Source organism: Sphaeramia orbicularis, chromosome 17, assembly GCF_902148855.1.
Source record: "Sphaeramia orbicularis chromosome 17, fSphaOr1.1, whole genome shotgun sequence".
Classification (NCBI taxonomy): Eukaryota; Metazoa; Chordata; class Actinopteri; order Kurtiformes; family Apogonidae; genus Sphaeramia; species Sphaeramia orbicularis.
In genome coordinates, this window is record NC_043973.1 from 34,560,938 (window position 1) to 34,576,962 (window position 16,025).

Below are 16,025 nucleotides of genomic sequence, written 5' to 3' on the forward strand. Positions count from 1 at the left end.
ATTATTCCTGTGAAGACAGTTCTTGCTTGATAAAAATCCAAAATGCAACCTGTTTTCTTCTTGTAATGTATTAACTGTGAAAGGGTTTCTGGTCATATGTGGCATCTAGGCTACAGCAAAGAAAGTGTGTTTTAGAATTGTGTTTGTTTAGAGTTCATATTACCAAGAAACAATCAATTAAAACTGTACACTGTCTGCAACACAAAAAAAACCATCCATCCATTATCTTCCATTTTATCTGGGGCCGGGTCGCGGGGGTAACAGTCTAAGCAGGGACGCCCAGACCTCCCTCTCCCCAGACTCCTCCTCCAGCTCTTCCAGGGGGACCCCGAGGCGTTCCCAGGCCAGCCGAGAGACATAGTCTCTCCAACGTGTCCTGGGTCTTCCCCGAGGTCTCCTCCTGGACACAAAAAAACATTTTGATTAAATTTATTGGGCCAAAGTGCTCGGCTGCAACTGTCACACAACTGTAGTGAAATATTCAGTAAATAATATGAATATAAAATAAATACTTGAGGAAATTATAATGCTCTAAAATTAATGAGTACTGCAGTAAAAATAGTTTTAGGTCACTTTTCAGTTTATTTTAACTTTGATGCAACAAGTTTTTATATGAAACACAGAAACAGTTACCCCTGTTTTCACTTTGGAGCATTTTATTTTAATTTCAAGGCCACATGTATTTTCTTGTTCATTTGGGAACCTTGTAATTGATGGTTTTTCATATAGAATTAGACGTTTCTATGACTTGCTTTGTCTTGCTTTGCTTTTAGACAGTTTCTTGAATTTCACCACTGAAATGTAGAACACTCATGAGCCTTAAAGGTTAAGATTCGACACTTAACCCTTTAACAACAACAGTCTCTCTGGTGCTGCATTTGCCCTTTACAGTATTCAGATTACTGAAACTCCTGAAGCGTTCACTCTATCCACAGAATTCAATGACATCAGAAAGCTGAGATCCTGAGCTTTTTGACACTTTTTAACACTTACGGCAGCAGTGTGGGACTCTATTACAAGTAGAAAGTAACTGTTTCAGAGACCTCCACAGAGGCTAAAAAACACCTGGAAATAACACAAAATATGAAGCCATAATATGAATACTGAATATTCAAGACCAAAAAGCATGTTAGAGCAGATGTAAATAGTTGAAAGTTTAGTTTTGTAATCTCAGAAAGTTTCATTATGGACATTTACAGTTGTTTCTAATGATACATATGCTAAAAACTTCAAGTCTGTTTTTTTTTCTTTTTACTAAACACACAGTTTTAAGTATTTATTATTTATAATAATAATAATTAATGGCCAGATTTTGAAAGTTAAGTTCTTCCTGAAAACAAAGATGCAAAAGAATTGGCAATAAAGGCATTTTCTGACACTTTTATTGCAAAGAAAATATTAAGACAACCTAGGCGGCCTGTTATAATGGCAAAGGGAAATACAGGTGGAAATATTGTAAGAAAGAAAAGAAAAATACACATGCAGACCTTTTTTATACAATTGTTGCAAAAATGATTAGACCATCAAAAGTCATCAAAACAACTCCTGTGTGTGTCATGTGACTAAAACAGACAGAAAAGAAAACATGGAATGAATAAAGCGCTGTTTTTGTCAGTACAGGTGACACAGATACTGATGTAAGAACTAAAGGGATTTTGGTTTTTATCAAAAAAAACATGTTAAATGGATAGATATCATCTCTGAAATTAAACTATGAGATTTTTTTTGTTGTTCTCATTATATTTGTCCAAACAAATGGACCTTTAGTTGGACCAGGCATTAAAATGAACAAGAAACTGAAGAAAACAAGGGGTGGGCTAAGAATTTTTTTTCCACAACTGCAGATGCACTGCAAAAATCTATATTTTACCAAATGTGTTTTTCTCATCTCTAGTCAAAATATCTCATCACACTTAAAATTCAAGACTTAATTCACAATTTTTTTGCTTAATTCAAGCAAAAAAAATCTGCCAATGGAACAAGTGAAAATTATCTTGGTAAGATTTCTTGAAATAAGATTTTCAGATCTATTGTCTAAAAATAAGTTCTTATATCTCACCGAAAAGTTTCTCTTTAGGTGATTATCGATAGCCAAAAAACAAAACCTCCTCTTTGCAAATTTTCAGATTTTGAGTTTTCACATTAAATGGTGAGAACAAGGATGACTCCACATTTTCAGTCGATCTGCGAGATAATCCTGCCCTTTCTTATGACATGAAGGTCACCTGACAACAACAACAAAGGCCATACTATAATAAAACTAAACCATTAATTAATCAATCAAATTTTATTCATATAGCACCAAATCATAACAAAAGTTCTCTCATGACACTTTACATATAGAGTTGGTTCAAACCAGACTGAAGCCATTTACAGAAACCAACAGAATCCTCCAGGATCCACGTTTTTTTGTTCTCTGAAAAAAATGATTTTTTCAGATAGGAGGTTTTGTATTTTGGCCATCGTTATGTCTTATCTTCAGTGTGATGAGATATTTGGACTAGAAATGAGAAAAATACACTTAGTCAGATTTAGATTGTTATAATGTTATAATGGCAGTCTGAATTGTGTGACTTCATCCCACTTTTGTGTTATTGTACTAATTCAGTCAAAAGATGGTCATATTTAGTGCTCCATTTAATACTACAGTATGTATCCAACAATTAACCAACAGTCTTGTTTTTTTCTGCTTGTTTCAGACATCGGAATCATAAATGTGGAAACGTCTTTAGTTTTCTCCCCCAAATCATTTCTGCCGAGATCTGCTTCTGCCAACCTGACGCTGTATTTTCACGGAAGGGCGCACAACCTTCTGGAAGTGAGTCTGGTGGATGTTTGACCTCTAGGATTGGAAATTTCTAAGTTTTTCTTAACCCTTTCATGCATGAATTATGAGAACCTTAGTCAATTCTTTTTTCTGGAGTGTTTTTATTCCTCTTTAGGCATAAAAAAACAATGCAACTGATTTTTTAATTTTTTTTATAAACCTATTTTTTGGGAAGTTACCAAAATGTCTATTCAACTGGGACACCATGCATTTAAGTTTTGAAGCAAAGAAACATTAATTTAAAAAATCATCATCAGAACGTGATATACTGTGTGAAAAACTATGAAATAAAAACATTTTTAATGCAGCTAATTGCTAAATTGCTACTGTTTTCTCACATTTGATCATAGTCTAATATTAGTTATTACTCATTTCATGGAGATAAAATCCTCCTGAGACCCAGGAAATTGACAATTTTAGCTTTTTTACATTAAAAAATTGTCTTGATTGGAAACTGAATAATGCAACAGTTTTTTCAGATTCATTTTTAAATTATTTTATTTGTTTATTGATTTTTTAATGGAATGTCCTTTGCAATGGACAGTATTTTTAAAGTAAAGCTGTCAAACTTTTGTCCCCTATAGAGGACAAAATGCATTACTGGGTTTCAGGAGGATATGCAAAACCCCCCCCCCCCAAAAAAACACTTTTTTTTTTTCCAGAAAACTGTTAATTACAGTCTAATAATAATAGTATCAGTCATATTATGGTATATAGTATAGATATGATTAGACTAGGAAGGTTATTATTGTTATTAATTATATAAGGAGAAGGGGTGGAGTTTATAAGTTGTACTTCCTCTCACTCCTTTTTGAATATGTATTATATGTCTTATGTTTAAGTGTTTTGTTTATTTATTTTCTTCTGTTTGACATTCATATTGAAATAATACATCAATCAATCAAAATCAAATCAATCAATAGCAATTAGCAATTGATTTACACTCAAACACGTTAGTGCAGATCAGGTTTATCAAGAACAGTAAGTTACAGTAATGGTCTGAATATCAGTGTATTATGGGATGGTGCATTAGTGTCCACTGTGTTTGGCTGATATGGAACTAAAACAATAAAACCCATGAATATACAAGAGAACAGCTGGAGAAGAACTGACCACTGCAGTGACCACTGGAGTGACCACTGTGCATGAAAAGGTTAAAGTTAAAAAAAGTCACATTTCTTTCCTGACTCAACCGTAGGTGGACCTCCGTGTGGAAAATGCCGAACCGCTCCTCAAGCACATTTCGCTCAGCAGACACCTCCGTCTAATGGAGAATCCAAACAAGAGTCAAAGGGGACGACAGGAAAAACAGACGACAGAAAAAAAGAAATGTGTTTATCTAGCACCAAACAATTATCTGAACAAGGCCAGAGCGATGGTGAGTTATCTGCCAGTGCTGTTGGCACCCCTCCTGTGTTTTAGGGACGATGCGCTGATAATGGGGCACATTGACATGATGACAGCTTTGTCAAATGGAAACAGGATCAACAGAATGGGTTTGTGCTGTCAAGTTGTGTTAGGAAGTTTTTCAGGTTAAGGAGTAAATACTAGTAGCCCATAATTTGTCTTTTAGGCTTTTCAGTCTAAGTCAGTGTACTTGGAACATAGTGATAAACATAAGTAAATTACCAAAATAAGAAAACTCTGACAATACACTATAATCTATCAGTTCAGAGTCATAATTGTTCTGCACCTCTATGACACCATTTCACCCTCAACAACCTACACATTCACCAGCACCAAGAACAGCTACTGATATAAATGTGTGTACCCTGACTTTTCCACCACTAATCTTATCAATACAGTTAAATAATTCAGATAAAAGCAATTTAAAAAGCTTTCCAGCAGCATAAATTATGACCCATGTGGACATTTAGAGTAGGGGTTCAACTCATTTCTTTCAGGGGCCACATTCAGCCCAAATTGATCTCCAGTGTGCCGGACCAGTAAAACGTAGCATAATAACCTGTAAATAATGACGACTCCAAATTTCTCTTTGTTTTAGTGGCAAATAAAATGAAATTATGGTAATATTCACATTTAGAAACTATCCAAACAAACAAAAAAAATATCCAAACAAAAATGATGTGAATAACCTGAAAAACAGAAATTTCTTGAGAAAAATAAGTGCAATTTTAACAGTATTACACCTCAACTTACCATTTATTACATGCGTATTATGGATTGGATCTACAAAGGCACAAAAGATTTAATAAAAGGAAGAATAATGTTAATATTTCACTTTCAAAATTTGAGGTTTTTCACATTTATTGTTAAAGGATAGTTTGTAAATGTTAATATTTTCATCATTTAATGTAAGTTTTTACACTAAAACAAAGAGAAAAATAGGGAGTTGTCATTATTTATAGGTGTAATGTAAAATTATGTTTTTCACAATAAACTAAGAACATTTGGAGTCATTATTTATAGGCTATTAATCTGTTATTTTAATTGAGATCACATGGTTCTGTATGTGGAACCTGAACTAAAATGAGTTCGACATCCTTGATTGTTCATATCTTAAGTGTAATTTTTGCTCTTTGCAAATTCATCCCGCGGGGCCGGACTGGAACCTTCGGTTCTGGCCCCGGGGCCGCATGTTTGATACCCTTGATTTAGAGGCTCCGTAATGAACATGGAAACTCCGTCATCTTCAGTAAAACTGCTGTAGTCTGACAAATGTCAGTGGTTGTAGACACTTGTTTTATGTCCAGTTAATAATATATTTTTGCTGAAAGTCATCTTTTCTTTAGTTTTCTCTGTTTTGATATAATAACCTTTGGATTTACTCTGAGTATTAATGAACATCTACATAGTCAGTAACTTAAAAATCAGCTGTTTTTCACACACAGGTAATATTGTTTAATAAACGGTCAGAAATCACTTAGGAAAAGTCACATATAAAGAAAAAAAAATCACCCACAAAAATATTATTCATAATAGTGAATATTTGTACTGAATTCTTTCTTCACCAAAGAATAGAAAGAACAGAATTTCACCAAAAAATATGTGTCTTGTTCCATCTTGTTTCTATATAAATTCAGTTATGTCAAATATGTAAATAAAAATTACATGAATATAAAAGCTCACAAAGGGAAATACAGGTGGAAATATTGGTAAGAAAGAAAAGAAAAATACACATGCAGACCTTTTTTAGACAGTTGTTGCAAAAATGATTAAACCATCAAAAGTCATCAAAAACAACTCCTGTGTGTGTCATGTGACTAAAACAGACAGAAAAGAAAAACATGGAATGAATAAAAGCGCTGTTTTAGTATCAGTACAGTGACACAGATACTGATGTAAGAACTAAAGGGATTTTGGTTTTTTATCAAGAAAACATGTTAAATGGATAGATATCATCTCTGAAATTAAACTATGAGATTTTTTTTGTTGTTCTCATTATATTTGTCCAAACAAATGGACCTTTAGTTGGACCAGGCATTAAAATGAACAAGAAACTGAAGAAAACAAGGGGTGGGGCTAAGATTTTTTTTCCACTACTGCAGACGCACTGCAAAAATCTATATTTAAACCAAATGTGTTTTTCTCATTTCTAGTCAAAATATCTCATCACACTTAAAATTCAAGACTTAATTCACAATTTTTTTTGCTTAATTCAAGCAAAAAAAATCTGCCAATGGAACAAGTGAAAATTATCTTGGTAAGATTTCTTGAAATAAGATTTTCAAGATCTATTGTCTAAAAATAAGTTCTTATATCTCACCGAAAAGTTTCTCTTTAGGTGATTATCGATAGCCAAAAAACAAAACCTCCTCTCTGCAAATTTTAGATTTTGAGTTTTCACATTAAATGGTGAGAACAAGGATGACTCCACATTTTCAGTTCGTCTGCGAGATAATCCTGCCCTTTCTTATGACATGAAGGTCACCTGACAACAACAACAAAGGCCATACTATAATAAAACTAAACCATTAATTAATCAATCAAATTTTATTCATATAGCACCAAATCATAACAAAAGTTCTCTCATGACACTTTACATATAGAGTTGGTTCAAACCAGACTGAAGCCAATTTACAGAAACCAACAGAATCCTCCAGGATCCACGTTTTTTTGTTCTCTGAAAAAAATGATTTTTTCAGATAGGAGGTTTTGTATTTTGGCCATCGTTATGTCTTATCTTCAGTGTGATGAGATATTTGGACTAGAAATGAGAAAAATACACTTAGTCAGATTTAGATTTTTGCAGTGTGCAGACTGATTTGCTGAAGAGTTCATACAGATACATTTATTTCACCTGTGAAAACATGTTTTCTTTTCCACACAGGTGAGTTTTGGTTCTTTATGTGAGGTCTGTGAGAAATCTTTCAAAAAAAATGTGTGAAACCAGTGAAAACAATGTTAACACATATACGTCTGTGCTGAGAAGGTGATGGTGAAGATCAGATGGCGACTTCTTTGTCTCGTTCAGTTGTTTGGGAGGAGACGGGCCGAGGAGAACAGTCCCAGGTGTTGGGGTCAGTGTGAAGGTGTTTGGGAATGAACTCAGTGCTTTTACCTGTGAAGACCTCCACAGTGACATCAACCAGCTGTCTCTGAGCATGGCCCAACTGGCTGTAAAACTGCTGAAGGTACGGGAGTATTTCAAGTACATATATGAAGTACTGTGTAATCCTTTCTTCTAGATTAACTTTTATGTAGAAATTAAGTAGAAATGCTTATTTAAACCAGCCAAAATTGAAGATAATTGAACTGTTATATGTACTTTAACTTAGCAAATTGGTGTTTCTTTCAGGAGTTTTGGTCACTTAGAGCAGGGGCGTCAAACTCATATTAGTTTAGGTGCCGCATTCAGCCCATATGAACCTCAAGGGGGTCAGACCAGCTAAATAATAACAGTGGAAAAATAAAATTATATTATGAACATATTTACATCTATAACATATCCTTTTAAAAACTATGAATAACACAACAACCTAAAATTCCTTAAGAAAACAAGTGCAATTTTAACAATATTCTGCCTCAGGTTATCATTTACACATGTTCATTATAACTTACAGATCACAGCGGATCTAAAAAGACACAAAACGTTTAGTAACAGGCATTATACTGGTAAAATTATACTTATTCTCTGAAACATTTCATGCTTTTCATATTTATTCATGTTCACATTTTTTTTTCACAGCCCAATATGATCTGAAGTGGGCAGCAGCAGTAAAATAATAACATGATAATTCACGATAATGACAAAAATGGCCTAAAATTTGAGAAACATGAAAGGAATGAAAAGAAAGAAAGAAAGAAACAAAAAAATATAAATATGAACAAAATAAACATGAGTATAAAACGTACAAAAACAACTTGGAGAAACATGAAAAAAATGAACAGAAATAGACAAGTGTCACAAAAATGAACAAACATCAACAAAATAATGTTAAAGTTGCACCTACTTCTCTTAAGACATTCAGGTTCATATTTATTCAGGTTAGTCCCATTTTTTGTGAAAGGATAGTTTGTAAATGTAAACATTTTCCTGTAATTTGCTTTTTTTTTTTTTTTTTTTTTTTTTACACTTAAGCAGAGTTCTCAAACCTCCTGTTCTTTCGGGTTCCACATTCAGTCTGATCTGATCTGCAGTGGACCGACCAGTCAAATAAGAAGAGAAGAACCGAGAAATAATGACAACTGACAGTTTATGTCTGTGTTTTCGTGAAAAAAAAAACCCCCATAAAATTATGAAAATGCTTACTTTTTAAAGTATCCAAACAAAAGATGTGAATAATAATAATGTTATTTTTTTGCACCAAAATTTGAAGTTGTCATTATTTATAGGCCTAATGTTAGGTATTTTTTGGGTGGTTTTTAGGTGTTTTTTGGGTGATTTTTTGGGTGGTTTTAAGGTGATTTTTAGGTGTTTTTTTGGGTGATTTTTATGTGGTTTTGGGGTTATTTTATGTGGTTTTGGGTGATTTGTAGGTTGTTTTTATGTGGTTTTATGTGGTTCTTGTGTGATTTTAGGTGGGTTTTTTTGGATGATTTTTATGTGATTTTTAGGTGTTTTTTGGGTGATTTTTTTGGGTGGTTTTTATGTGGTTTTAAGGCGTTTTTTTGGGTGATTTTAGATGGTTTTTGAGTAATTTTTGGGTGGTTTTATGGTCATTTTTGGGTGAATTTGGGTGATTTTTGAGTAGTAACTTCTCATTTGTCCATGTGCATTCTGGATCAGATCTACAAAGACACTAAACACTGAGGAACAGGAAGAAAAGAGTTCAAATTGGACTGAATTTAATACAGATATTTCAGGTTGGTCACATTTGTTCAGGTTATTCACATTTTATTGGTACAGGAGAGTTTGGAAATGGAAATATTTCATAATTTAATGTTATTTTTTGCACTAAAACAAAGACAAACATTTGTAGTTGTCATTATTTACAGACATAATGTAATATTTTTTTTTTCCCAGTAGTAAATCTGCAGTCATTCTTTGTGTGGGTTCTTCTACTGTTATTATTTGACTGTAGATCAGATTGGTCTGGATGTGGAACCGACACTAAAATGAGTTCCACAGCCTGGACTGTGGAATTTATACTTTTTGCAAATTCATCCCAGGAACCTTTGGGGGGACGCATTTGGACCCTGGGACGCATGTGTGACACCCTTGCTCTAAAGCAAAGAGAAACATTTGGGCGTTGTCATTATTTACAGGTTATTATGATAGTATTTTATTGGTCTGACCCACTTGAGATCAAATTGGACTGTATTTGGCCCCTGAACTAAAATGAGTTTTACACCGTTGACTGTTAATATCTTCAGTGTTATTTTTGCATGTGACCCTTTAGCAGGCCGGTTTTGGACCACGGACTGAATGTTTAAAACCCCTGACTTAGAGATATTTGGCTGTTGGTGGGAGGAAGACTGGAAATCTAAGGATTATAAAGTGCAGATGTTTGTGTTAAACTGTAATTAGTCAGAAAAATAGTGCAAAAAAAGTGCAGATACTTCTACTTTTATATTGTGAGTGAGGCGTATAACTCACTAGCCATGAACCTCGGAGTTCTTCGGTACGCGACACGTATCAGTAAACAAAGGCTCTGGAATCCAACTTTTCTGTTTGGGGTCTTTACTTAAAACGTAGATTGATACAAACAAAAAAAAGATGAATTTCTAAATTAATTTCATGACAGTCAAAACAGTCTATTACAGAAAAGAGCAATCAGAATTATGTATAATGATAATTTCAGGGGACATACAAATGAGTTATTTATTAAATAAGGATTGTTTAAGTTTAAAGAATTGGCTGAATTAAGGACATTACTGATTGTGTTTAGAGCGAGAAATGGACTTTTGCTGCAAATTTGCAGAGATAATTTGTTTTGGGATCACAGGATGAAGAGCATAGAAGGAGGTTTAATTTAAACAGCAAAGGGTTCGGACTAATGTGAAGAAAATGTGTATTTGTGTTGTGGGTGTCAGAATGTGGAATTATTTGGCAGTGGAAGAGAAGAGCTGTACAAATATTTATCAGTTTAAGAGTTTGTATAAGGAAAGAATAGAGAAGCTTTATAAAAGCATGAAATGACATAATTCAACTTATGGATGTTGGATTTATTTTATTTGCATTGACTATTATGTAATCTGTTTACTGTAATAACTGTAATGGCAATGTATCTGATGTAAGCAGATGTTTCAAGAAAGGAGCAGGTATTATAAGTTTTCTTCATCCTGCTCCTTTCCAATCATTTAGATTGGAATGAATGAATAAAATGAAATGAAATGAAATGAAAGACTGTGATGCTCCAGGCTTCAGGCTTCCGGTTCCACTTCTCTTTCTTTACGTTTTTATTACACTGGGTTACAAAAAAATGTTTTTTGCAAGTTGTCTAGGTTTTTTCAACTGAATTAGGACCATTTTGCACCGCTAAATCCAAAAATGACATCTGTTTTTCTCAATCAGGTCAGGTTTTTTTGCTAATTTGATTTTGAAAAATTTGATCTTCTCACAAAATTGATTACATTTTTGTGACTTTATCAGTTGATTTTTTATATAGTTCTCACCCAAAATAGGTTTTAAGAGAAAAAAATCATTTTCTAACAGGATTCCTGTTAGGAATAATGGTGTATTCACCGCAGATGTAGCAGAATACATCAGGCTTATTTTTGCAAGATCTTCTATTTGAAGCCATTTCATTCACCTGTAATATTAAAAAAGACATTAATCATAAATTGGCAAAAGTAAAATCTTCAGAACTCGTTTATTGCAAGAAATATGAAAGAATTTTATATCGTATGATGTGAAAATGCCCATAAATGTAAGCAAAAATGTTAAAAAGCCAATATGTAGCATAGTTCAGAAAGTTGACCAGATTGAGCAAAATTAATGTGATTTTTGGATTCAGCACACCAAAATTATCCTAAATCAGCTCAAAAACCTTAAACAATAAATTTGTTGTTGACCAGTGTAATCCTAGCAGCCAATAGGACTGCATCACACAATGATATCAAAACTTGTACTATTATTACTCACATTCATATAATAGATAAATTATTAATAATGCATGAAATATAATATAAATATGAGTTTTTAACTGAAGCACAAAAAATGGCTCTAACATATATAGTAACAAAGACTTCAGTGGAACTTTTTTCAACCCTCAGTGAAACAGGCAGTCACAGCAGAGTCCATACTTTGTCTGACTCATTTTCTCCTTCACTCGTACTTTCTTCCTCGCTGTCTTTTCTCTCCGTCCTCTGCGTCCTCAGGGTCAGGAGGTTCAGCTGAATCACAGAGCTGTGTTAATGACAGAAGAGCTGCTGTTGCCTTCTCTGTCCGGTTTAACCCGTCAAACTGGGCATCAACATGACCTCCCTGCTTTCACTGAAGCTAAAAGGCAACGCAAACTACAGGGACATGGCTCATTTCTCACTGACAGGATACATCAAACCCAAGTAAATGCAAATTACACAACAATATACACACAATAGTTTTGGTTTTATTTCGAGGTAAATGACTGATTTTAGTTTATTTAGTCGAGTATTACAAGTCATGTATTGATTTACAGAAGCAGCGAATGGTAAAATGATATTTAATCCATAAAAACTCAAACATCCACCAGCGTCCAAAACCATCTACAGATCTAAATTGTTTAATACCTGTTGATCCACTAATCCTATCATTACATGTCAATAATTAGTGTAAAATACGGTTCTTCATCTTTTCATGGTCATCAGATATGACCATTTGGACGTTCAGAGGCTCCGTAGTTACCATGGAAACACCGACATCTTCTACAACACTGATTCACCAGTAAAACCCATGGAGTTGGATCAATGACAGTGGATGGACACACTTGTTTTAAATTCAGTTAATGATATATTTTACTAAAAAAGTCAGTTTTTCTGCAGTTTTCTCTGTTTCTGATGTAATAACCTTCAACTTTAATCTGAGCTTTTATGAACATCTACATGATCAGTACATTAAATATCGGAAAATACATGATTTTGACTGAAAACATGCAAAATATGGATGATTATTTTATAGTAAATGGTGACAAATCACTTAAGAAATATTAAATATAGAGAAATATTTATTTATTTATTTATTTATTTAAGAACTACCACGACAGATATGACCCATTTGGACGTTCAGAGGCTCCGTAGTTACCATGCAAACACCGTCATCTTCTACAACATTGATTCAGCAGTAAAACCCATGGAGTTGGATCAATGACAGTGGATGGAGACACTTGTTTTTAAGTTCAATTAATAATTTATTTTGTTGAATAAGTCACTTTTTCTTTACTTTTCTCTGTTTCTGATGTAATAACCCTCAACTTTAATCTGAGCTTTTATGAACATCTACATGATCAGTACATTAAATGTGGGAAAATACATGATTTTGACTGAAAAAATGCAAAATATAGATGATTATTTTGTAGTCAATGGTGACAAATCACTTAAGAAATGTTAATATAGAGAAAAAATAAATAATAAATATTGGTCACGAGACCCACCCATTTGGACGTTCAGAGGCAGAGGCTTTGTAGTTACCATGGAAAACACCGTCATCTTCTACAACATTGATTCACCAGTAAAACCCATGGAGTTGGATCAGTGACAGTAGATGGACATGCTTGTTCTAAATTCAGTTAATGATATATTTTACAAAAAAAGTCAGTTTTTCTGCAGTTTTCTCTGTTTGTGATATGATAACCTTCAACTTTAATCTGAGCTTTATGGACATCTACATGATCAGTACATTAAATATTGGAAAATACCTGGAAAATATAGTAAATTGTGACAAATCACTTAAGAAATGTTAAATGTAGAGAAAAAATTGTATTAATTAATTAATTTAAGAACTACCATGACAGTAGCACCAGGTCTTTATGGGTTAATATGATTTACAACAGTCCTGGTCTTTAGGAGAGCAGTTTTTTTTAGCTAAACTGAGAGCAGGTGTGACATGAAAGCTGTTATAAATGAAAAAGGCTGAGTATACTGAAGTCACAGAGACGTTTTGAGGTTAAATAGATGCTACTTAATGCTCAGTGTTCTCATCTTAACCAAGAAGTCCTTTTTTAAAAAAGATATTATAAAAATAAGTCCACTAAAAGAAAAAAATTGCAACAGTGCAACAAAGCAAACATCCATGAAGTGAGAAGCATTTGTTTTCTCTGAGGAATTAAATGATTTAATGCAGTTCTCATAAGTTTTAGTGATAGTTTTTCAGGTATTGTGAGGTTAAGCATTGATTTAGTGAAGCAGAGAACAGTAGAATGTATGTCAAATATAATTTACAACACTTGACATTAAATAAGAATAGGATGATTGATGTAAAAGTTTTGTCACAAATGGACAGTGTTAAAGTCATGAGGACGTTTTTTAGGGTAAATAGTCGTTCTTAGTAGTCAGTGTTCTTATCTTAGTGAAGAAGTCAGAGCTTTTTTAACATATTGATGAAAATGTGTCCAATAAGAGAAACTGTTTGATTGGTTTCTGTTGTTCTTTAATTGTTCAGTCTAGTTTAAGTTGTTTTATTTATTTTACTGCAGAAGAAAAATGTAGAGTGAAAGAATCCATGCAAAAAAAAACACAAAAAAAAGCCAAACACCGTCCATGTATACCATTAGCATTTTACATTGTTTGACTCATGGCAGGGTTCACTAATTAACCAATGATATTCCAAACTGTGTTGCATTTGTAGTTTTTATTTAGTCATTCATTTTCTTCTAGTGTTTTTAACCTGTATTACCCTGGTATGTTCTCAGTGCCTTTGTGGGGCTGTGGGCCAGGATGGGGGTTGACGGGGCTTTGGGTCAGGCTGCGGTGGAGTGGGTGTCAGACCTGAGGAGTTCACCAGTCTGGATGGAAATGTTCAGCTGCAGGAAGGACAGGACCTCAGAGTCACACTCAACACGCCTGAAGACGTCATGGACATCATTTCATTCAGGTAAGTCTGGTCATGGAGGAAACTACATATGTGTACAGTATTCTGCAATGTACAAAACACAGTAGTCGTGTATTTGTATTTACCATTTTGACCAAGACTATATATCAGTGGTTTCCAACCTTTTTTGGTTGTGACCCCATTTTAATGTCACAAATTTCTGGCGACCCCCAACATTCAAAATGGAGCCTTTTTTTTTGGTTTAAAATTAATTTGTTTTTGATCATGTAAAAGTTTGCTATACAATGTTGCAAATAAACGTTAATTTTAGACAACATTTTGATTATATAATGTAAATTTTTATCAGTAAGTTTTATTTTTATTATTATTTTTTTTAATCAATTATTAGAAATTTCAGGCGACCCCAGACATTCAGAATGGAGACATTTTATTTGCTAAAATTCATTTGTTGTTGATTATGTAATAGTTTACTATAATATATTGCAAATAAACACTAATTTTAGGTAACATTTAAGCTATTTAAAGTAAATTTTTATTAATAATTTTAATTTTTTATCGCTTACTAGAAATTTCAGGCGACCCCATTTGAATTCCAGGTGACCCCACGTGGGGTCCCAAACCCAAGGTTGAAAAACACTGCTATATATACTTGTAGAAGTACTTGTGTCGTTTACTGTTTTATTTGTTGTGGCTTTACTGTATTTAGTGTATATATTCATTCTAATATCAACTCATAATTGCAGTTTGTCATGTCATGTGGAGCGTTAATAAACACTGAACTCAACTGAGCTGAAAATAATTTAACCCATAAAGACCCAAACAGCCGCCGCCAAAACCATCTACTGATCTAAACTGTTTAACACCTGCTGATCCACTAATCCTATCAATACATGGAAATAATTGGTGTAAAATACAGTTCTTCATCTTTTCATGGTCATCAGTTATGACCCATTTGGACGTTCAGAAGCTCCGTAGTTACCGTGGAAACATCGTCTCCTCCTACAACATTAATTCACCAGTAAAACCCATGGAGTTGGATCAATGACAGTGGATGGACACACTGGGTTTATGTTCAGTTAATGATATATTTTGCAGAAAAAGGTCACTTTTTCTTCAGTTTTCTCTGTTTCTGATATAATAACCCTCAACTTTAATCTCATCTTTTATGGACATCTAAACATGATAAGTGAATTAAATATAGGAAAATACCAGGTTTTTACTGTAAAAACACAAAATAAAGAGGATAATATTTTAATAAATGATGATGAATCACTTAAGAAAAGTTAAATGTAGAGAAAAAACTATTGTAGAACTTCCATAGAAGTAGCACTGGATCTTTATGGGTTAATCCAAATCTATTTGTGAGTATTTAGCTGTCATTATTGGGGACGTATGAATGGACACATATTTTATCCACTGTAGGTTATGCAGGCCCACATATTAACCCTTTTATGCACAATGGTTACTACAGTAGACAACTATTCTACAGCTGGTCTCTTGTATATATTATTTTATGTATATTTTATCTGTATATTATATTTTTATATTTGTTGTTTTAGTTCCATATCAGCCAACCCAGTGGACAATGATTCATCATCCCAAACACTGACATTCAGACCATTACTGTAACTTTGCTGTTCTTGATAAACCTGATCTGCACTAACATGTTTGAGTTTAAACAGCGGTTAATTGTTGGCGTGTAATAAACAGTTTTGGGGTTATTTTTAGACAAAACGGTTTTTTTTTGTTTTTGTTTTTTTACACATTATCTCCATGAAGTGAATAATAACTAGTATTAGAATATGTTAAAATGTGAGAAAATATTAG